Source organism: Mustela nivalis (assembly GCF_964662115.1).
Source record: "Mustela nivalis genome assembly, chromosome: 11".
NCBI lineage: Eukaryota > Metazoa > Chordata > Mammalia > Carnivora > Mustelidae > Mustela > Mustela nivalis.
In genome coordinates this window covers 52,971,584-52,996,615 of record NC_139030.1, presented here as the reverse complement: position 1 = coordinate 52,996,615, position 25,032 = coordinate 52,971,584, and the positions used below count along the sequence as shown (strand labels likewise).

The 25,032-nt window shown below is 37.6% G+C and overlaps 1 protein-coding gene across 5 annotated transcripts in view; it reads left to right on the top strand.

Moving 5' to 3' along the window:
* The first annotated feature begins 1,774 nt into the window (after positions 1 to 1,774).
* The window catches only part of CSRNP3 (cysteine and serine rich nuclear protein 3), a 209,524-nt gene continuing 186,266 nt past the window's right edge, over positions 1,775 to 25,032 (top strand). The window contains exons 1-4 of one of the 5 annotated variants that reach the window (XM_082689891.1): positions 1,811 to 1,841; positions 7,250 to 7,297; positions 9,300 to 9,372; positions 21,237 to 21,374. The gene's annotated coding sequence lies outside the window, so the exon portion shown is untranslated. Of the gene's footprint in view, positions 1,842 to 7,249; positions 7,298 to 9,299; positions 9,373 to 21,236; positions 21,375 to 25,032 lie in introns of all 5 variants that reach the window. The other 4 variants (XM_082689890.1, XM_082689892.1, XM_082689893.1 and 1 more) reach the window with 4 other exon arrangements.

Sequence of the window (25,032 nt, the reverse complement as noted above, 5' to 3'; positions counted from 1 at the left end):
TAACGAGGGCCTACAAGGTGCGGGGGGGGGCGGGGGGGCGGGCGGTCCTTGCCCTTATGGCTTGATCAATGTCGTCTTTAGGTCAGGTATTAACATCAAGATAGTTGGGAGATTCTTGGTGGGATATTATGATCCTGCTATCATTTACATTCCCTTCTACCTCAGTCTCCTCCAGTTTATGGTGGGAGGGAGACATTAGGGCTTCAGGAACCGAGTTATTTGCCTCTGGAAATTTGTGCTATTGATAAGGTAACCTCCCTGTTTAGACCTCTAGGACATCTGTAGAGCAAGGGAGATTCCTGTTCTGCAGGATTGCGATCCCTGCAAGTTAACTATTTATCATTTTATGGCAGTCAGGGGTGCCTGAGGAATGCTACACATATGGAGGGGAGCGGGTGAAGAGGGGGTGCAAGGCGCCAGCTTTTGCTCTGCCCTCAGCCAGCCTCCTGCTCCCTCATCAATGTTACTCTTAGAGATAAAGAATACTTTCTTGCCATTTCTTTCGTTTCCCTGTGGTCTTATTTCCATGAGGATACATTACTGATTTAGGAAATTGAATACCAAAACCTATAATATCTCAGGTAGACAGTACATAGCAGGAAGGGGGAGAAAGTATCTATTGTTAAATTTATAGCTCCCCAAGGAAATTTTTTTCAGATCACCTCCACTCGCGGAAGCTCAATTAATAACACTTTTTATCTTAAAGAGCCATGGTTTGTATTCTATTTTTTAAAATTAAGAATACAATCTGTGTCTAACTGACATTCTTTGTTAGTCCCAACCTAACCTCCTTAAAGCGATGGGTGAATTTGTTTCGTTGCCTTAAGCCTTCTAACTGGATGCCTTCCTCAGTTGTCCTTTTATTCATGTTACGCTCCTAGTTCAAAAGTGAAATGATTTTGCTCAAGGTTATTAGAATAAAATTGGAGTTCAATTAGTCACTTTTGAGACACAGCAACTAAGTGGCTGATGCCTTTTTAATCTTTAACAAGCTCCATTATTCACAAAGGCAAATTGATGCCAGCTTTTAAGGAATCTGAAGTAACGCAAACCACATAGCTTTGAAATATTTAAATATTCTAATCTCAGGAAGAACTATCCTTTTCATACCGATTAGGCTCTGAAACTGGTTTTAAATGGAAACAGTGCCAAACAGAGGTTCAAATGCAAATACATCACATTTACATCGACGGAAAGGGTCTTGATTCATCTTAATTTTATCTCTTTGCAAACAGCATATGCATAATGTTATCTTGATGTTCAGTCTCAACCTCCTCTATCTACATACCAAAACGTACCACGGAGATTGCTCCCCCCCCCCCGCGCCCCCCGCGAAAAATCAGTGGGAGCTGAAAAGACAGGCAATGTACCTAGGTTTTATCATGAGTGTTTGGCTTTAATTTCAGGTGGTTGAGACACTGATTAACCCTATTTTCCTAAATCCGAAGAGAGGCATTTTACTTCAGCGGAGTTCACCTGCAGATATATATATATTTTGTGGGGTTTTTGTTGTTGTTGTTGTTTGTGGGGTTTTTTGTTTGTTGTTTGTTTGTTTTTGGTAGTTTGGAGCTCTTCGTTGAAATATCTCGCATCTCTTTATTCCTCTCCTCTTCCTATTGCTGTTCTCCACTCCTTTCCTCTCTCTCAGCCGCAAGGACTTGCCCTCTGCGAGAGTGGGGGTGGGGGCAAGCAGGGGATGGCAGCAGAGCGGGGAGCGGGAGCCGGAGCCCGCCCGGATCTGGCTTTGTTATTGGTCGGCTGCTGCCTGATGGATGGACGAGGGAGGAGTGAACTCTTCAGTCTGTTCCGACGGAGCTGAAGTACAGAAACCATCTTTACAGGTAAGAGCTAAAAAGGAAAAAAAAATCTTTTTCTTCAAAACAGAATGCTTCTCAGTGCCTATGGAGAGGATCTTAAGATACGAAAATGATTCTGAAGACAGTTCCCGAAAGTGGGTCCCGTTCGTGGCTTAGGGAAGCTGGGCAGGGAGCGGTTTTTCCTCCCTGCCAAGCCATTAGCTGATAAAAGCACCCGAGGCATGTCGTGCCCTGTTTAACTTTCTAGGAAGTGTTCTTGAAGCAAAATTAATAGATACGATGAATCACCATGTGTCTTTTTTTTCTCCCCCGAATTCAAGTTTGTGTGATTGGGAATGAAGGGAAAGATGACGAAAGCCCGGTAAATTCCACAGGTTCGGAGAACATGGAGCTTTCTCTGAAAATAGACATAAAATTTCATGTGGTGTCTTTTAAGAGGTACAATACAGTGAATGGTTTAGGAAAATAATTTTTGCAGGTTGGAGACTCTAAGTGCTGCATTAGAATGCATGATTTCGTGTGCGTTTAAGCTCTTTAACTTTCTGCTCTTGATAAATCTCATGCTACCGAGTGATTGTATCATTGTATTTCGTAAATCGTAACCTTAGGTGATGATAAAGCGACTCTATGTTTAGCAACATGCATAGGGCTGTTTTCATTTTAAAACCTCGGAAACCTGTTTGTGAAGGATTAAACATTGCTGTAAAAAATAGCATCTTAATAGGCAAATTTCATTGGCAGTTTCATTTATCAATCAAACATATCTAGATAAGGGTTCCTTCGCAGCATTTATATTGTTGGTAATATCCCTAGGGCAACAGTTTTTTTTTTTTTTTTTAAGAACTCAGAAGTTAGGATTTTACTTCACCAGTTGCTTGTATCTCTTAATCCTGTTTTTGATTTTCCCTTAGGGAAAATAGGCAAGAGTTCTAAAAATATACACTAAATGACACATTGACAGTAAAAAGAAGAAAATAATTTTACTACAAGTCATTTACTTTTCTAGTTATTTTAATTCATAAACAGGGAGCAGTTAATGGAGGAGGGAATCTAATTAAAACCAAGCTTCTTTTAAGAAATATTTCTACTGACCTGGGCACATTGGCAATCAATTAAGACTTGTCGATTATAATAAAAGTATTTCTCTGATGTAAATGGTATATTCAAGTATTTAAAAAATACTTCTTTTGAATAAATCACTAACAGGAATGAATATGTATCATATCATATCATATGTATCATATCTACGAATTTTTTTGATCTTGTCTTTGCTTTTTTGTTTTTGTTTGAGAAATGGGGTTTGGTTTTAAATGAGAGACAAATGCAAAATAGTTATTGAAAAAATTACGAAAAGAGAAGGGGAGAAAAACTACTGAATATTTGGAAAAGATCATTAAATGAATGGAGAACTAGCTTAGATTTCCTAAACATACTAAATATAGCTAATAATATGTTTATATGCTTGTGTCTTATTGACCCAAGCAAATACACTTGCATGGTTTATTTTGAACTATTTCTGGATTTCAAGAATCATTACACAATACTGCAATGTTGCTATGTTTCTAATTATTGATGGAATCTTCTGATCTTGGTTTTTAAAACAAAATGATGATAGAAATTAATCTACCCCAGATTGGAATGTAGGTGATATATAAATCCAGAGAGTTCTCACCTCCTAAAATGTGTTAGAAAAAAATAATCAAGGCAGTTATGTTTTTTGGAAATTATAAATTCTGAGTAAAGCTACCTCCAGGAATGAAGGGGAATTGATGAAAATTAGAGAGCAGAGTTCCACATGGTTTTAAATTATTCTGTTTCCTTGGAAACCAGCTGCTGCAGATGCATTTTGCTTTCTTTGGCTAAAAATATCATCGTTTTAATAATCGCTAAGGGAAAGGTTCTGAATAAAACCAGAGTATATTGTTGCTGCTTTTTATAATTTCCTTAATGGTTCACATATTTTGGATGAAAAGTAGATAAACCCTTTCTCAATCAGCGTTTCCTATCATCCACTGGCAGACGTCTGCATGAGGCGTCTGCATGAGACGTCTCCATGAGATAACTATGGTAGCTTTTACTGCAGAGACTATAGGAAAAAAAAGAGTGTGTGTTGGGGGCGGGGGGCAGGCATGTGCGCTGGAGTGGAGGCAAGAGAGGAAAAAAAAGCATGAAAGAAAACAGTTAAGAGCTTCCTGTCCAAGTGAAGGATGAAACAAGGCAAATGAAAACCATGTAAGGCTGTTCTGTGAGATGGCAAATGCAGTATCATTTGTTTTTTCCTTTAGAGCATTTTTAAGACTCAAATATAGGTTTTTACATGTTACGTGTTTATATGTTACATATGTTACTTTTGCGTAACACTTTCCTTTTTCTTTCTGTTTTGTGTGGTTAGTAGTATACTGAATGAGACAATAAAATTATGAAATATATTTTAGTGCATCAGTCATCTCAATCAGAAAGAAAAGCTTGAGATCTATGTTCAGGCTATGGATAGCAAAGGTCAAATTCATATTTTGACAGATGAAGACTTTTTAAAACTTAATGTCCATACTGTTTCTGTACTGCAGTCCTTTGTAATCTAATATATAAAAAATTACACAACATAAAAACTTTAAATATTAATAACATAATGTGATTGAATTTTTAAAAGAATTATTATAAATACACTTTTTTTGTTTTGTTGGAAGGCTTTTGTTGATTTGGAAATAAAATTTCACTCTGTGTGGCTTTTCAAGATCAGAAGTAAAAAATCACAATTATCGTATTTTACCTGAGGCAATTTCCAAAATTAAAACACATTCGTTATAAATATTTTTCTCTCAGCAAATTGTTGAGAGGGAAAATCATCATAAAGCTGTTATAGCTTTCCTATTATTTTATCATAATTCAAATAAGATTCCTAACTCTTTTACCTCTCACTTCAATGTTTTTGACATATTGTTTATTTTTGTAATAATAACTTTAGTCTATTAGATTTATTATTAGTAATATAGCAAATAAAATACCACATGCTTAAACTATATTTTAATGTATTTGATATCTAGCCAATACATTACTTAAATTAATATGGTACATCAGAACATTATTTTTCACAAAGAGTTAGGGTGATGGGAGGCGTTTAGTTGTCATCTATTAATATGAGCAAAGCCCTTCAGGAGCAACATGTTCAGCCTAAAGACAGATGACCTTAAAAAACACACTGACAACAAAGCAGATGGATGAGGAGATGGGTCGTGCAAGCTTTCCAGATAACCCTTATTGCAGGCACGATCAAAGTTTTCAAGCGCATTTCAAGTTCCTGAAAATAACGCATTGCCTAGGCTCACGTTCACCTGCAGATGATTTTAAAACACAGCTCGTTAGTAGTGGCTCTTGACTGCTCCGTGGTTCTTTATTTGCTGCAAGTGGCTTGCCAGATTCGTAGATGAGTTTACATGGGTCTCTTAAGTCTCACAGAATGTATTCAGGAAAATGAAATATTAATAGCTGCTTCTATAATATAGGTAGACAATTTTATATCTGTCATGTTAGTTTGTCAAATAACATTGCATTGCCGAGAATGGAAAGGTGGGATTTAAAAGAAATGGAAGTTACACCCAGGTAAGAAAGCTTGGGTCTGGTTTCCCAATGTTCAAGTTGTGCTAGGTACTCAGGTAATTCAAACAGATGAAGAATTGCTTTAGTGTTTGTACGATGGTAGGCCATAATTCAAAAATATTATTGATCAGAAGTCAGTTTTGCCTTAGTATAGGTTTAATACTTGATAATATAAGATAGGGCTTATCTAGGTATGGAAGGGGGGTTGGTCTAAAGTAGCATAATTACTTTTTAATTACCACTTTGTACATCAGAAAGCAAGAACTGGATTTGATTATCAAGCTAATGATCACATTTGGATGTTTTCACATATTCAGTCAATCAGTTGGGCAGATCATTTGATTTGTCAGTCAACTATTCAGATCTGAGTTGTTATAATTGACTAAATAGTTTGACCTGAAAATTGCTAAATGTGTGTACTCAGAATACAGACTCAACATAACTTTTTAAGCATTTAATTCAAGATTATGATGACCTTGATAAATGTCAATAGTAATTCTAAGAATAACACTCTAACAAAAAAACCACTTGAAAGGAGCTCAACTTTGCCATTCTTTTTAATCTTATGGCTAAGAGGTGAATAGAAACTATGTGATTTATTTCTAAAGACTTCCTACTTTAGTGAGATCAAGAGCCTAACACAAGGGCTCTTGAGTGGCTCAGTCAGTTAAATGTCTGCCTTAGGTTCAGGTCATGATCCCAGATTCTGGGATCGAGCCCCACATGGGGCTCTCAGCTCTGAGGGGAGCCTGCCTCTCCCTCTTCCCCTGCAGCCCCCCCCCAACGCTTATGTACACACACACTCTCTCAAATAAATAAAATAAAATCTTTATAAAAACAGAGCTTAACACAATAACTTCTAATTCAACAACAAATGGTGGTTTACACATCTTAATATTTCTCCTGACTCGCATTGCACATTTGTACAAAAACCAACCACCACACACAAGAACAAGTAGTTCTTCTGTGAATTTTTTTTTTTAAGATTTTATTTATTTATTTGACACAGAGAGAGATCACAAATAGGCAGAGAGACAGACAGAGAGAGAGATGAGGAGAAGCAGGCTCCCTGCTGAGCAGAGAGCCCAATGCGGGACTCGATCCCAGGCCCCTGGGATCATGACCTGAGCCGAAGGCAGAGGCTTAACCCACTGAGCCACCCAGGCGCCCCTCTTCTGTGAATTTTTGTATCTTTATAAAGAATATTGACTATAAAGCCCTTTGACAAATACTCATTTTGTTTCCATGCATTCCGTTTGACTATTTTAGTCTTCTGTTACCCTAGAAACATGGAACTGGCCTGTAGAGATGGTTTCTTCCTGGATTGCTTGTTTTACCTATGAAGAAAGAAGGCACAGAGAGGGATTCCCATAGTGATATTTTAGTAAGAAACTGAGCATTTGCTTATGCAAAATAACAACAGCCAAACACTATGTGTTTGTATTAAATATTGGATATAATGCATTAAATACTGGATGCAAGAAAAGCATTCAGTTTAGGAGGACTTTGGAAGAAGGCGAAAAAGCATGGTGTGGCCAGATGGTCCACAAAGCATAACAGCACAGGAATTTTAGAGTTACGTGGAACTTTCCACTTTAGACCTGCCCTGGTATCCTTTTACTGATCTCTTTGACTTACTGTCACAGTCTCCTTGACTTTTTGTGAGCTTGCTGTCACGGTAAAAAATACATTTTAGTTTTGTTCTCTAGTAAGGGTTGATACAGTTAGCTGCTGTCATGTTGTGGATGTATCACAATATATTTAATAAATGAAACAAATAATTTCCCAAACAGGACTCCTGAATGCATTTACAAAGATTTCCTTTTCTCTCCCAGGTTGGGCTAGCCATAGAAAATCAATATCTGTCATCAGTCATTATCCAGGTAATACTGGTTGTGATACTGTCAACATATTAAGCCAGAAAGACTCTAGAAAAGGTTTTCGAACATTATTTTAAAAATTCTTTTTTACTTTGCTTTTTCAAAATTCCTTTCTGGTAGCTCGTAAAACTCATCCTTAAAGTTTGAGATTCTTTGCCTCCTGTTTACCTCAATCAGTAAGTGTCCCATGTAGACTCTCTTTTTGCCTCCTGTTTACCTCAATCAGTAAGTGTCCCATGTAGACTCTCCCATGCACACAATGAATCCTCTCGGGCTCAGTGTCAGATGGGAAACTGAACCTGGGCACTCCCCTTTTCAGTTTCTATATTCAGAGATCTCCACAGCACTTCTGGACAGAGTCAATGAAAACAACCTAGAACTGCCTCGGGCTTGTCCCACACCTTCTACCAAGGCTTCTTGATGTGGTTTGACAGCCACTTTTTTGACCTCTTCATAAATTTTTATTCAGCTATCTTAACTATAATTCTTGGTGGCAGGGGTGTCCTTTGTCTCTATCAACAACATCTAATATAATGCCTGATACACGAACTATGTGCCAAATTGTTTTGCTAAGGGACTGATTGTGTCAGATAGTCCTCTTACCCTTGTCTTATACCCTCCCAGTGACACGCATTCCATTCTGAGACAGTACCCTCCTTCCATGGGCTTCTCTGTTAAGGCTTTTCAGTCTAACAATGTCCATGCCACGTAAATGTTAAGCCATGCAAAATGACATATTGCAGAAATTTTATTGTGCAAATTCCATTTGAGCTCACTTATCCTCACGAGGGATCTTCTCTGCATGTGTTCTGCATCTCATAACTCTCTGTTCTATGCTGCTTCATTATCCATTACTCTGTTTTTGACACACACACACACACATACCCCATCATCATATAGTAAGTAAATGGATTCATTGTAAATTAACACAGTTAATTATAATTTTTGCATTAATGTGTAATAAATATTAAATCATATTTGTATAAGAAAATGTCGTAATATGTATTTTACCAACCTCTGATTGTTCTCATACATATACTCTTATTCAAGTATTCTTCACTCTCCTCAATTAAATTGTTCAGCAAAAAGTTGATTAAAATAAGAATTGTTCACCAGTATTTTTCTTCTGCTCTGGGCCCTCACTCTGCCATTTATATTATGTTCTGGTGAACAAGTCTAAGCCATAATGTTTGGCACGTGACAATGCTGAATCAATCTCAAAGAAATCAAAGTTGCATGCTGAGAGTTTATATATCCATTTTGCTGGAGTTTAATATGTCTCAAGGTAAAGGTAGGCAGATAATATAATACCAGTGGAAGTCCCACAGTCTACCACAGCCAGGTAGAACTGACCAAAAAGAAAAAAAAAGAATGTTATGCCCTGATGTGATGTCTGGGAGTTTGAAGAGAAAGATTGATTCCTAATATACCATTACTGTGCTCATTTATGTGGGAACTGTACTGTGGTATACATATATACCCCTTAAATGAATGATTTAGTCAGCTAATCAGCATGCCTTCTTTTAGAAATGCATACATCGAGCTAACGGGGTATTTTAATTTCAGCTGGCCCCTTAGTTTTTTAGGTAGTACAGTGTAATAATTGATGGGATGCACATTGGACTTTGCCATCAGGGTGACTGTCATTCAGCTCTTAGACATGCCATCTTACTGCCTCTGTAAATTTGGGAAAGTGACTTAAGTTATCCAACCCTCTGTTGGTTATCAACTTGGGTGATACTGTAAAGACTGATAGATATATGTTGAACACTTTTCACCACAGAATGTGGATCATAATATGGAATTGTGTGTAATTTTTATTGTTATTGTTAATCATCCTTTTCTGTTTATAAGCTAAGAATTGGAAACAAGGAATGGAAGAATGGAGCCAAACAATACCCAGGGCTTTTAATGACCTCCTAAGTATTATTCTTCATTAATGTATCAAAAACCCATAAAATTCTCTTTTTCATTTCATTTTATTTTATTTTATTTTATTTTTCAGTGTTTCAAAATTCAATGTTTATGCACCACACCCAGTGCTCCCAGTCCTCCGTGTTATTCCTTATGCTCCACAAGTAAGTGAAGCCATGTGATAATTGACTCTCTCTGCTTGACTTATTTCACTCAGCATAATCTCCTCCAGTCCCATCCATGTTGACACAAAAGTGGTATTCATCCTTTCTGATGGAGGCATAATACTCCATTGTATATATGGACCATATCTTCTTTATCCATTCGCCCATTGAAAGGCATCTTGGTTCTTTCCACAGTTTGGGGACTGTGACCACTGCTGCTATGAACATTGGGGTACAGATGACCCATCTTTTCACTACATCTGTATCTTTGGGTAAATACCTAGTAGTGCAATTGCAGGGTCATAGTATAGCTCTATTTTTAATTTTTTGAGGAATCTCCACACTGTTTTCCAAAGTGGTTACAACAACTTGCATTCCCACCAACAGTGTAAGAGGGTTCCCCTTTCTCCATATCCTCTCCAACACATGTTGTTTACCATCTTGTTGATTTTGACCTTTCTAACTTGTGTAAGGTGGTATCTCAATGTGGTTTTGGTTTGAATCTCCCTGATTGCTAATGATTATGAACATTTTTTCATGTGTCTGTTAACCATTTGTATGTCTTCTTTGGAGAAGTGTCGGTTCATGTCTTCTGCCCATTTTTTGATGCGATTTTCTGAAAAACCCATAAAATTCTTAATTTTTGGGTGTCTGGGTGGCTCAGTTAGTTAAGTGGCTGCCTTCAGCTCAGTTCGTGATCTCAGGGTCCTGGGATGGAGTCCCACATCAGGCTCCCTTCTCAGCAGGGAGCCTGCTTCTCCCTCTCCCTCTACCTGCTGCTCTACCTACTTGTGCTCTCTATCCCTCTGTTAAATAAATATATAAAATCTTTGAAAAAATTCTTCTTAATTTTTTAAAAAATTTTATTAACATATAATGTATTATTTGCTTTGGGGGTATAGGTCTGTGAATCATTAGGCTTACACAAGTCACAACACTCACCGTGGCACATGCCCTCTCCAATGTCCATAACCCAGCCAGCCTAGCCCTTCCCCTTCACCCTCCAGCAACCCTCAGTTTGTTTCCTGAGATCAAGAGTCTCTTATGGTTTTTCTCCCTCCCCAGTCCCTTCTTGTTACATTTTTTCCCCTCCCTACCTCCCACAACCCCCCACCCTGCCTCTCCAATTCCTATCAGAGAGATCATATGATAATTGTCTTTCTCTTGATTGACTTATTTCCTTTAGCATAATACCCTCTGGTTCCATCCATGTTGTTGCAAGTGGCAAGATTTTTTTTTTTTTTTTTTTTGATGGCTGCATAGGATTGCATTGTTTTATATACATATATATATATATATATAAAATTTTTCCCCCCATATATACACACATCTTCTTTATCCATTAGACATCTAGATTCTTTCTATAGTTTGGCTATTGTGTCATTGCTGCTATAAACATTTGGGTGCATGTGCCCCTTCAGATCACTACATTTGTATCTTTAGGGTAAATACCCAGTAGTGCGATTGCTGGGTTGTAGGGAAACTGTATTTTCAACATTTTGAGGAACCTTCATACTGTTTTCCAGAGTGGCTGCACCACCTTGTATTCCCACCAACAATGTAGGAGGGTTCCTCTTTGCATCCTCACCAACACCTGTCGTTTCCTGATTGATTTATTTTAGCTACTCTGAATGGTGTGAGGTGGTATCTCACCGTACTTTTGATTTGCATTTCCCTGATGCTGAGTGATGTTGAGCACTTTTTCGTGTATCTGTTGGCCATTTGGACTTCATCTTTGCAAAAATGTCTGTTCATGTCTTTTGCCCATTTCTTGATTGGATTATTTGTTCTTTGGGTTTTGAGCTTGATAAGTTCTTTACAGATTTTGGATACTAGCCCTTTATCTGATATGCCATTTGCAAATATCTTCTCCCATTATGTCAGTTGTCTTTTGGTTTTGTTGACGGTTTCCTTTGCTGTGCAAAAGCTTGTGATCTTGATGAAGTCCTGATAGTTCATTTTTGCCCTTGCTTCCCTTGTCTTTGGTGATGTTTCTAGGAAGAAGCTGCTGTGGCTGAGGTGGAAAAGGTGCTACCTGTGTTCTCCTCAAGGATTTTGATGGATTCTTGTCTCACATTGGGGCCTTTCATCCATTTTGAGTCTGTTTTTATGTGTGTATAAGTAAGTGGTCAAGTTTCATTCTTCTACATGTTGGCTATCCAATTTTTGCAACAACATTTGTTGAAGACACTGTCTTTGTTCTGTTGGACATTCTTTCCTGGTTTGTCAAAGATTAGTTGACCATAGAGTAGAGGGTCCATTTCTGGGCTCCATTCCATTGATCTGTGTGTCTGTTTTTGGTCAGTACCATACTGTTCATGATTGCAGCTTTGTAATAGAGCCTAAGGTCTGTAATTGTGATGCTGCCACCTTTGGTTTTCTTTTTCAACATTCCCCTGGCTATTCAGGGTCTTTTCTGGTTCTATGTAAATTTTAGGATTATTCGTTCCATTTCTTTGAAAAACCTTGATGATATTTTGATAGGGTTGCTTTAAATGTATAGATTGCTTTAGGTAGCATAGACATTTTCACAATATTTGTTTTTCCAATCAACGAGCATGGAACATTTTTGCATTTCTTTGTGTCTTCCTCAATTTCTTTCATGAGTACTTCACAGTTTTCTGAGTACAGATTCTTTGCTTCCTTGGTTATGTTTGTTCCTAAGTATCTTTTGGTTTTGGGTAGAATTGTAAATGCGATTGACTCCTTAATTTCTCTTTCTTCTGTCTTGCTGTTGGTGTAGAAATGCAACTGATTTCTGTGCATTGATTTTATATCCCGATGCTTTATTGAATTCCTGTATGAGTTTTAACAGTTTTGGAGTAGAGTCTTTTGGGTTTTCCACATACAGTATGTCATCTGCAAAGAGTGAGAGATTGACTACTTCTTTGCTGATTTGGATGCCTTTTATTTCTTTTTGTTGTCTGATTGTTGAGGCTAGGACTTCTAGTACTATGTTGAATAGCAGTGTTGATGGTGGACAATCCTTTTGTGTTCCTGACTTGAGGGGAAAAGTTCTCAGTTTTTCCCCATTGAGAATGATATTTGCTGTGGGATTTTCAGACATGGCTTTAATGATATTGGGTATGTGCCCTTTACCTCTACACTGTGAAGAGTTTTGATCAAGAAAGTGTGGTGTAGGGGCACCTGGGTGGCTCAGTGATTTAAGCTGCTGCCTTCGGCTCAGGTCATGATCTCAGGGTCCTGGGATCAGGTCCCGCATCGGGCTCTCTGCTCGGCAGGGAGTCTGCTTCCCTCTCTCTCTCTCTGCCTGCCTCTCCATCTACTTGTGATTTCTCTCTATCAAATAAATAAATAAAATCTTTAAAAAAAAAAGAAAAACAAAAAGAAAGTGTGGTGTACTTTGTCAGATGCTTTTTCAGCATCTATGCACTATATCATATGGTTCTTGTTCTTTCTTTTATTAATATATTTTATCACATTGATTGATTTGTGGATGTTGAACCAAACTTGCAGTCCAGAAATAAATCCCACTTGGTCATGGTGAATAATCTTTTTAATGTACTGTTGGATCCTACTTGGTAGTGTTTTGCTGAGAATTTTTGCATCTGTGTTCATCAAGGATATTGGTCTGTAATTCTCCTTTTTGGTGGGGTCTTGTCTGGTTTTGGGATCAAGGTAATGCTGGCCTTATAAAATGAGTTTGGAAGTTTTCCTTCCATTTCTATTTTTTGGAACAGTTTTAGGAGACTAGGTATTAATTCTTCTTTAAATTTGGTAGAATTCTCTTCGGAAGCTGTCTGGCCCTGAGGTCTTGTTTGTTGGGAGATTTTTGATGACTGCTTTAATCTCCTTACTGGTTATGGGTCTGTTCAGGTTTTCTATTTCTCACTGGTTCAGTTTTGGTTGTTTATATGTCTCTAAGAATGCATCCATTTCTTCCAGATTGTCAAATTTGCTGCTGTATAGTTGCTCATAACATGTTCTTATAATTGTATTTCTTTGACGTTGGTTTTGATTTCTCCTTTTTCATTCATGATTTTATTAATATTGGTCCTTTCTCTTTTCTTTTTGGTAAGTCTGGCCAGGGGTTTGTCAATCTTAATTCTTTCAAAGAACCACCTCCTAATTTCATTGATGTGTTCTACTGTTCTTTTGGTTTTTATTTCATTGATTTCTGCTCTGATCTTTATTATTTCTCCTGTCTTGCTGGGTTTAGGCTTTCTTTGCTGATCTTACTCCAGCCCTTTTAGGTGTAAGGTTAGGTTGTATACTTGAGACCTTTCTTGTTTCTCCCCCCCATAAGATTCATCCATTTATTTCAGAGAGAGGGAGAGAGAGAGAGAGAGAATACAGGGAAGAGGGGTAGAGGGATTGGGGGAGATAATCTTAAGCAGACTTCACTGAGGGTGAAGTCCGACACAGGGCTTGATCTCATAATCCTGAGATACGACCTGAGCCAAAATTAAGAGATGGACACTTAACTGACTGAGCAACCTAGGCACCCTGAGACCTTTCTTGTTTCTTGAGAAAGGCTTGTATTGCTATGTACTTTCCTCTTAGGACTGCCTTTGTTGTGTCCCAAAGATTTTGAACAGTTGTGTTTTCATTTTCATTTGTATCCATGGATTTTTTTAAACTTTTCTTTAATATCCTGGTTGCCCCATTCATCCTTTAGTAGGACCTCCATGTATTTGAGCTTTTTCCAATTTTCTTCTTGTGGTTGAGTTCTAGTTTCAAAGCATTGTGGTCTGAAAATATGCAATGAATGATCCCAGTCTTTTGATATACCAATTGAGACCTGATTTGTGACCCAGGATGTGATCTATTGTGCAGAATGTTCCATATGCACTAGAGAAGAATGTGTCTTCTGTTGCTTTGCGATGGAGTGTTCTGAATATATCTGTGATGTCCATCTGGTCCAGCATGTCATTTACAGCCTTTATTTCCTTGTTGATCTTTTGCTTAGATAATCTGTCCATTTCAGTGAGGAGGGTGTTAAAGTTCCCTACTTTATTATTATATTATTGTTGATGTGTTTCTTTGATTTTGTTATTAATTGGTTTATATAATTGGCTGCTCCCATGTTAGGGGCATAGATATTTAAAATTGTTAAATCTTGTTCGACAGACCCTTTAAGTTTGATATAGTTTCCTTCCTCATCTCTTATTATAGTTTTTGTCTTAAAATCTAATTTATCTGATACAAGGATTGCCACCTCAGCTTTCTTTTGATGTCTATTAGCATGGTAAATTGTTTTCTACCCCCTCACTTTAAATCTGGAGGTGTTTTGGGGTCTAAAATGAATTTCTTGCAGATAACATATTGATGGCTCCCCCCCCCCCCTCCCATTCTGATACCCTTTGTCATTTGTTTGGGGTTTTTAGCTCATTTACATTCAGGGTAACTATTGAAAGCTATGAATTTAGTGCCATTTTATTGTCTGTAAGATGACTGTTATTGTATATGTCCTGTTCCTTTCTGGTCTGTTACTTTTAGGCTCTCTTTGCTTAGAGGACCCTTTTCAATATTTCCTGTAGGGCTGGTTTGGTGTTTGCAAATTATTTTAGTTTTTTTTTTTTTTTTGTCCTGGAAGCTTTTTATCTCCCCTTCTATTTTCAGTGACAGCCTAGCTGGATATAATATTCTTGGCTGCACATTTTTCTCGTTTATTACTCTGAATATATCATGCCAGTCCTTTCTGGCCTGCCAGGTCTCTGTGGATAGGTCTGCTGCCAAACTAATATTTCTACCATCGTATGTTACAGAGCTCTTGTCCTGAGCTGCTTTCAGGATTTTTCTCTTTATCACTGAGACTTGTTAAGTTTTACTATTAGATGACAGGGTGTTGACCTAGTTTTACTGATTTTGAGAGGGGTTCTTTGTGTCTCCTGGATTTTGATGCTTGCTCACTTTACCAAATTAGGGAAATTCTGTGCTATAATTTGCTCCAATATGCCTTCTGCCTCTCTCTCTCTCTCTCTCTCTCTTTTTTCTTCCTCTGGGATTGAATTATTCTAATATTGTTTCGTTTTATGATATCACTTAGCTTTTGAATTCTCCCCTCATGGTCCAGTAGTTGTTTATCTCATTTTCTAAGCTTCTTTATTCTCCATCATTTGGTCTTCTAAATCACTGATTCTCTCTTCTGCCTCATTTATCCAGGCAGTAAGAGCCTTCATTTTTTATTGTACCTCATTAATAGCTTTTTTAAAAATTTTTACTTGGTTAGATTTTAATTCTTTTCTTTCTCCAGAAAGGGATTTTATCTCTCCAGAAAGGGATTCTCTTGTATCCTCCATGCTTTTTTTGAGCCCAGGTAGCATCTTGATAATCATCATTCTGAACTCTAGATCTGACATCTTACTATTGTCCATATTGATTAGGCTCCTAGTCATCGGTAGAGCCTCTTGTTCTTTTTGTGTGTGTGTGGTGAGTTTTTCTGCCTTGTCATTTTTATCCAGATAAAAATAGATGAATGAGAGAACAAAATACTAAAAGGGCAGCAACAACCCCAGAAAAAATATACACTAACCAAATCAGAACAGACCTGAAATCAGTGGGTGCAGAAGAAAGAAAGGAGGGGGGAAAACTATATATATGTATTTGACTGGTGAAAAGAACAGCCACACACTTGATTTTGGGTGTATTTTGGTCTGTTAGAAGAAGCTGCCTCCCAAACTTTTAAAGAAAGAAAAAAATATTTATATGTATATATACATATGGGTGAACATGACAAAGGGATGAAATAGGATTGTAAAATGACAATTAAAAAAGATTCTAAAAAGGGAATTGATAAGATAAGAAGTTGGTTGAAAAAAGGAAAAAAAAAAAGAGGAAAGGATGTGATTAGGGTGGAGAGTAGAACAAAGCCATGTGCTAGATTTAGGGTATATTTTGATATTTTAGGGTATATATTTAAGGTATATTTTGTATCCCAAAGTTTTAAAGAAAGAAAAACCTGTATGTATACAAAAAAGTATACAGTCCAAATACAATGAAGGGATAGAATAGGAGTATAACAATGAAAGTTAAAGATTTTTAAAAAGGTATTGATAAGCTTAAGTAGTTAAGAAACATTTAAATAGGAAAAATAAAAATTAATAGAATAAGAAAAAAATAAAATTAAAAAATATTTAACTTTGAAAGACTAAAGAATCATGGTGGGGGAAAGCCATGAATTCTATGTGCTGTATTCCTGTAGCTCTGAAGTTTTGTAGTTCTCATGGATCAGTGAACTTGGTCTTGGCTGGATGTTCTTGCTGATCTTCTGTGGGTGGGGACTGTTGCAGTGATTCTCAAATCTCTTTGCCAGAGGCAGAATTGTACCGACCTTGCCAGGACCTTGCCAGGGGCCAGACTAAGTAATCTGCTCGGCTTCGCTCTTGGGAGCTTTTGTTCCTGAATGCTTTTCATACAGCTTTGGAGGACAGGAAAGAAAATGGTGGCCTCCCAATCTCTGGCCGGGAGGAGCTGAGAACTTGGGACCCTACTCCTCAGAGTGCCCTCAGAGAAAAGCAGTCAATCTCTCCTGTCTCCCTGGTCTCCAGCTGCGCTCTGAGCTCACCCGACCTGTGACTGAGTGTTTCTGTCTCTGGCACATGGCCCCCTTTGGAGTCTCCAAATCTAGCAGATTCTTGCAGCATGCTCCTGCACCACTTCTCCCGGAGAAGGAAGGAGGCAGTTTCCCAGTATCTACAGTTTGTTGTGTCTCTGCTCAAAGAGCATTGGCCCAACTGTGCCACAGATCACAGTTTAAGGTAATCCTGAGCTGAGAGCTCACTCCATCTCTGTAGCCGGCTTCTCTGCTCTGATACCTGGCAACTCTGCCACACTTAGGTACCCCCAGTCTTTCTGTGACCCCGTGGGTCCTGAGATCACACTGTCCCTGCAAGGGCTCCACCCTCCGCTTAACCTCTGGAGCAACATCCCTCAGAGGAACAGACTCTATAAGTTTGGAATTTGTGCTCTGATGCTCTACATCTTGCCAGGAGCCAGCCCCTCCCGCTGTGGTCTGTCTTCCCATATATCACTTCAGATTTACTTCTTTGCATGTCTTACCTTCCAGAAATTGGTTGCTTTTCTGTTCCTAGAATTGCTGTTCTTCTCTTTGATCTCCTGTTGAGTTTGTAGGTGCTCAGAATGGTTTGATAAATAACTAGCTGAACTCCTGGGACCCAGTGATATTTACGTTTCCTACTTCTCCACCATCTTGCTCCTCCTCCCATAAAATTCTTGATTGGCAAGTTTTTCTACTCTTCCACATTAACTGCAATTAGATCATTGGGCATCAAGCTAATTAAGTTGGTATTGTATGAGATAGTATTTTTCCATGTTTTCACAATGGTGAAAATAAATCCTAGAATCATTAATGGATAACAGTGGTAAGACTTTCAAAATAATTAACTGGTAAAGCATTTTTCAAAGTTCTGAGAAATGTTATTGAATATTCCATGGAAAAAATATTCTCTGCTTATAAGGTGCCTGGCTGGCTCACTGGTTAAGTATCTGCCTTCGGCTCCAGTCATGATTCCAGTGTCCTGGAATCAAGCCCTGCACCAGGCTCCCTGCTCAGCATGAAGCTTGCTTCTCCCTCTCCCACTCCTCCTTCTTGTGTTCCCTCTCTCACTTTCTTTCTCTGTCAAATAAAGAAATAAAATCTTTAAAAAGAAATTCTATGCTTAAATAAGTTTGCAAGAATCTTGACCAAATTTAAACAATACCAACTTCTGTATAGCCTTTATTAGGCTAATGCCAGTGAGATTCTTCAAAAAGGGTATATAGTATTATGAATTTTCAAGACTTATTTGATCATAGACTCCCTTTTTTTTTTTTAAGATTTTATTTATTTATTTGACAGACAGAGATCACAAGTAGGCAGAGAGGCAGGCAGAGAGAGAGGAGGAAGCAGGCTCCCTGCTGAGCAGAGAGCCCAATGTGGGGCTCGATTCCAGGACCCTGAGCCGAAGGCAGAGGCTTAACTCACTGAGCCACCCAGGTGCCCCTGTAGACTCCCTTTCTAACACAAAACTTCATTCATTAAAATTTTATAGATCAAGTTTTGTATTTGCTACATTAATCGTTTTTAAGACAGATGTATACCTATAATCTCCCGAAGAATCTCTAACTCCAAGGTCGAAAAATAAAAACATTTTCAAAATTACTCCATGAATTGCATATTCTTCATAAGAGTAATATATTCAAATTTAAATTCTTTTTCCCCCATGGTTTATTTTTAAATTTCTACAAAGTGGCATGTGCACTTGTGTTTTAAAATATTTGCTGTCACAAAGGAACCTTATGTCCAAAATACATAAGAAACATATATTCTAAGCTTCATGTTGCCCAATGATAATAAGGCAACAATAATACTCATTTCAGAATCAATTATAAGTGCAAATGAGATAGCACATTCACAGAATTTAGTTTCTGGTACCAAGTAAGGACTCAGCCACATTATTATGATTTATTTATTTAGAAGAAAAGCAATTTATTAATTAAGAAAAAAATAGAACATAATGGACAGTATGAAGGAATCCCAATGAATTCAATTTAAATTCTAAAGAGGCACTTGGATGTAAAAGTGTTTATGACCTATTTCTTCTATAAATGTAATGTAAAAATATAAAAAAATCCCAAGCCAGAGTGTGCTCCTAATAGCTATAATAAAATGTCTCTAAACACAAACTTAATATTTCTTTTATTGAGAAAAAATATGTTAAGTAACTTAGATAAATGCACACAATATAAACACACAGAAACTCAATAAGGATGGAAAGAATGCCCATGGGAAAAAATAGTTCTAACTAACAGAGAAAACCAATTTTGAGCGGTAAGATACCATCAATAGTCAAGAAAGAGTGGTGATTGAAAGTATGATTCCAAGTGCCAAAATGCTTGGATTCGAATGCCTCCTCCAAAGACTAATTAACTCTATGATCTTTGCCTAGTCACCTTTCTCTATGCTTTGTTTTTTCTTTGGAAAATGTCATTAATAATGCCTACTTCATATATGCACATTGAAGTTTAAATGAGATGATGATATTCTAGTTTTTTATTACTATATAACAAAATTACCACAAATTTAGCAACTTAAAACAATGCCCATTTATTAGCATATAAGTCAGAAGTCCTGCACTATGTGGCGAAGTTCCTTGGTCAGGATCTCACAAGGTGGAAACCAAGGTGTCCGTTTGGCTGACTTCTTGTCTGGTAATTCTGGGGAGAAAAAATCTACCTCCCAGCTCATCCTTTTTGCCAGAATTCAGTTCCTCGTGGTTGTAGATTGGGGCCCCTGTATCCTGCTTGCTGGGCTGGAGCTGCTCTCAGAGCTCCTAGAGTCTGCACACGTGCCATGTCATAGCAACCCTTCCCTCTTCAAAGTCAGCTACAGCGAATCTTACTTTAAATCCATAATCTCACCCTTAATTTCTTACCTCTAGATTTGAAGTGTTCATGTGATTAGTTCAGGCCCACCCAGATAATCTCTTATCAGGTGTCTGATACAGGACTCTAAGTATGTATGCAAAATGCCTTTGCCTTGTGATGTGAACATAATTACAGGACTGATATCTCACCATATTTGCAATCCTAGAGGTATACAAGGCATGCACACTAGGGGATAGGGATGTCATTTTAGAATCCAGTCTAATATATATGTGAGATGCTAGAACAGTGCTGGCATAGAGTAAATACTATATGTGTATAGCTCTTGTTCTTATGGAGTATCTGAAATACTCACAGATATTTTATTTTTTATTTTTTTAAACATTTATTTATTAGAGAGAAAGGGAGAGCATGAGCAGGGGAAAGAGCAGAGGGAGAGAATATCCAAGCAGACTTCCATGGAGTGCGGAGCCTAACATGGAGCTGGAGCTTGACATAGGGCTCAGTTCCATGACCCATGATATCAGGACCCAAGCTGAAACCAAGAATCAGATGCTTAACCAACTGAGCTACTCAGGCACCCCAAAACTCAGAGATATTAAAAAAAATAGTATTGTCATAGTCATGGCAAGGGTATGGTAAAATGATATACCAACGCACAATAAAAGAAACAAATTGGTAGAATCCTTCTGCCAGGTAATTTGACAATGTATATTGAATGTCCAGTACTTCCACTTCTAGGGCTTTATTCTAAAGATATAATCAGAGGTATATACAAAGGTATGCAAAAGAAAAGTTAATTATACTTGATTTATAATAATAAACACTTAAAGAGAAGCTAAACATCTCCCTTTAGAGTTTTAGTTAAATATTATAGCATCGCTATTCAATGAAATGTTATGTAGCCTTAAGCACGAACATATAAATCAAATAAAACAAACGTATAGTTTTTGAAAAATATTGAATGAGAAGGAAACTCATGACAGAAGTGGAGAAATTATAGGTTTAATTTCATAAGCAATATTAGTCAACTCATGCTTTTCCCTAGAATGTTAGGTGGCCTTTTAGCAAAGCAAGTTCCCTTGACAAGGGAGGGAACAGACCCTGACGTGACAGCCATATATACTAGGTTCCTAGAGACTTCTTATGGAATCTCAGCATCCTTCCTAAAGTTTGAGGTAAGTTTTTGGCTAGACAGGGTTACTTGACAAGGAAGAGAACGTATTCAGATGTCTGTTTCACTGTGTCCATCAATCAGAACAACATGGGTTGTAAAAAAAAAAAAAAAAAAAAGAAAGAAGGAAAGAAAAGAACAACATGGGCATCCTCAGAAGAAGACTGCATCATCTCTCTCTCTCTTTTTTTTTTTTTTTGGTGTGCTATTGACATTCAATGCCTCGAAATGCAAATAGTGTGGCTTGGTCGCTCATTCCTACTGTATAGCCCTGTTTTATATTAAAGTGGCTAAATTACGGTCTCAGTCAAGATTTTAGAGAATGGTTTCTGTTTTGTTTCAGCTATAATGCAAGATTCTGCAATACGTAATAAAACATACCAATGGAGGAGGTAGACGTGAACGGTTTTGAGGAGAGCACTGTAGTGCTCATTTTACCACATTCTACCGCTATACCACAGCCGTTAGCCCTGCTTCACAGGTGAGAAAACGTCAGCTCAGAGAAATTAAGTGACTTGCTGAAAAACTCCTATTTACAAAATGGTGAAACCAAATTTTTAAGCAACTGGCTTCCGTCTTTTCATCATCCATGATTCCTAATGGTTCCTGGGACTCTCTTTTTTAAGATAGCTTTTGGAAATGTTAACGATTAGCCTCGTTTAAATCTTCTGCAGTAAGTATCACTGCTTTATTGTACCTGAAGGCAAATTAGTGGTGACAGTAGCAACACTGATTGCTTTTTTCTCCTAAGCTTTTTCCAGTGCTGGCCTCTCAGATATTCAATTTCAAAGTAACAGATGTGTTTTTAATTGGAGATCAAGATTATCACCACAAATTAAGATTAAAGAAATTCTTCCCAGTTCCCTATTAACCCAATGAATGGCTCCATAATCTTTGGAACTAGCATTTCTCCAGACTCTACAGCCCATGGTAGTTTCTACTACCACTTGCTCTCTGCAGTTAAATCCTTGATAAGAATCAATGCCGATCTCTCAAGTCACTTAATTGTCCATTTCTCTTTTGGGGATTGCCTTCTATCCTTCTCAGACTCTTGTCCTTTGCCCTACTTCCCCTCCATATTCCCAGGACCTTCCATTCATTTTTTTCACCTTTATTATGTCTCAATCTCTAGTCCCAGCAACCTACTCCACTCTTGTTCTAGTATTTGTCAATTAACCTCACTGATCAACCCAAGTCTACCGTTGTACTCTAGCTCTATAGGAAGTGTCCTTATTGCAGAGGAAATAAAAAGAACATAAAAATACATTTCTGTGATTGTGGAGCTTTACTACTAAAATATTTGTGCTCACTGGTATTCGTTATCCAATCAAAAAATCAACCATTGGGTATTTTGTTCTGTAAAGCTTGCCTAATAGCAACAAATATTTAAGTCTGTAGGGGAGATCCACATAAACTCTAAATTATTATTTAAAAATAAATTCCATTTGTAGAAAGGTCAATGTACCCAACATTCATAGTAGTTGTAACCTCAAAATGCAATATATTTTTATCTTTAAATTCTCTTAGCAATCTGTCTTCACTCAGTTTCTTCTCATTACAACATCAATTGAACATAAAAATTAAGGACATACAGTTTTCTTCTCTTAAATGCTAATAATATCTTGCCTTTTCAGGGTCTGGGTTTGTATTAAAGTATTAAACTGTTTCAAATATTTTAATTCAAAATCTGACTATTCTATTTGACAGATAAACAAATTGTAATTTTTTCATATTAGAAGCAGTGTTAAGAAAATTGTGTTTTATATGCTTCTAAAAAGGAATTCTTGGACATAGGATCAGTAATAAGATAGTGTTTCCATTAAGTAGGCCAAGAAAACCCAGAGGACGGAAGGAAGGAAGGAAGGAAGGAAGGAAGGAAGGAAGGAAGGAAGGGAGGAAGGAAAAGAGAGAAAGAGGGAGGAAAGAAGGAAGAGGAAAAAATAAAGAAAGGAAGGAAGAAAAAAGCCAACCAGCTTAAGAAAACTTTACTTTTTTTGACCTCAGAAATGCATACCTTTTTGGGGATCCCAAAGTAGAATTATAAAACTTTGATTACTAACAAATATACAAAAAAATAACATGATCTTTTTGATGCTTGCAGATTTAAATTAAGCCATCTGTACTTTGCTGTTTGCTAACATTTTCTTCTGGCCACATACTCTCGAAACAGTATTCTGTGTCCTAGGGGTGACTTAGTATTATTTAGACTGCTTCCACTTGACTATGTGGATGGGAAAACTCATCCAAGGACATTCATAACTTTTCTTTGGTCTTCCTTCCCACTTCTTCCTGCAGAAATCTGAATGGGGGAGCATCTTAAAGTCACAGTTTAGCTTTTCCTGCTGATCTCATGTCTGTTGCCATGGAAATAATTGTAGTATTTCAGTTTTAGTCCTACAACCAAAGCACACTCCAGTGGGATCAGATTGGCAGACACAATCTGTAGGATGAAATTTCTCTTTCAACAAGTGTTTGTTATGCTTTAGGACATTTTTTCCCTCTATACTTCGTTTCTTTGTGCTTCCTCCACTGTCGAGTTCTACAGTCTCATCTCTCTTCAATGACTTTGCCCAAGGTTCTTCAGGGCCACAAGGACCTAAAAGCATAAATATGAGCAAATCCACATAAATTATTCATACTGATTTCATATCAGCTAAGGAAAAATTTCCAAATAGTTTCCTAGAACTAACAAACTTAAGTTTTATCAACATTTTTAAAAAAATCTATTAACAGCTTTGAGTTTTTAGGACCTTTTCTGTAATTCTTCTAAAACCTCTATAAGTCTCCTGAAGATAAGATAGTCACTCAACCAAAAAACTGAGCAGTTGTATTAGGCTACTGTTTGGCTTTTTAAGCTGGAGATTAACTTTTTTTTTAAGATTTTATTTATTTATTTGACAGACAGAAATCACAAGTAGGCAGAGAGGAGGAAGCAGACTCCCCGCTGAGCAGAGATCCCAATGTGGGGCTTGATCCCAGGACCCTGGGATCATGACCTGAGCTGAAGGCAGAGGCTTTAACCCACTGAGCCACCCAGGCACCCCTGGAGATTGACTTTTAAACAGATCCAGAGTCTTATAATTCCTGCAGCAGCAGGTGGTAGTTGTATATCTGACTTTTTAAAAATCTTGAAAAAGTAACTTTAGAAAGAGTGGTGAATAAAATAGTTATTAATTCTTTGTCTCTGTTTTCCCATGTATAATAGCCATTGCCCATTTATTCTCTCTTTTCTGCCATACTAAAAAAAATATTCCTGTAGAGTGATAAAGGAAAGCTTACTTTTTTATGGTTAATTTTTAAAAATATTTTATTTATTTATTTGACAGAGATCACAAGTAGGCAGAGAGGCAGGCAGAGAGAGAGAGAGGGGGGAGTAGTCTCCCTGCCAAGCAGAGAGCCCAATGTGGGGCTCGATGCCAGGACACTGAGGTCGTGACCTGAGCCGAAGGCAGAGGCCCAAACCACTGATCCACCCTGGCGCCCCTTTATGGTTAATTTTATTCGCCAAAGCAACATCACAAAGTGGTACCCATGTATCTGAATTGGTCCTATTTGAAACCTGGCAGATAAGATGGACTTCACTGTCATGAAGTAATCAGTAATCTAGAGACAGAGGTGGTCCTTGGTAAAATTAAGTAACCATATTGCTTTGGGAAGTACTTTGGTTCCCTTCCCCTTCTAAACTCTTTCTAAATTGTTCTACCCCAGAAGAAATTATGACCTCTCCTGTCCTCTGACTACTCAGGTTTTCTGACTCTAACTCTTGATCTGAGTCACTAAGTCCTCCCTCAGTATGTTCCTTAATTCTAGACCTTTCCCTTTTCCCATGAAATCTGTCATCACTTTACCATTGGCCCTGTGTTTTCTTGTGAAATAATAGGCTAATGGGCACACCTTTAAAAATATAAGTCAGATCTTGTCATTCTATGACTGAAGACCTGTGGTGGCTTCCATCTCATGTAGAATGATGGCGAAGTCCTCCCACATGCTACACAATCTAGCCTCCATTCCTGTCTACCCTAATTACCCACTATGCCTACCCTAAGACCTTGGCACATACTATTTTTTTTTTTTTTGACTTGAAATTCTTTCCCCCTAGGTGTCAAAATTGCTGGCCCCCTTACCTCCTCCCTATCTTC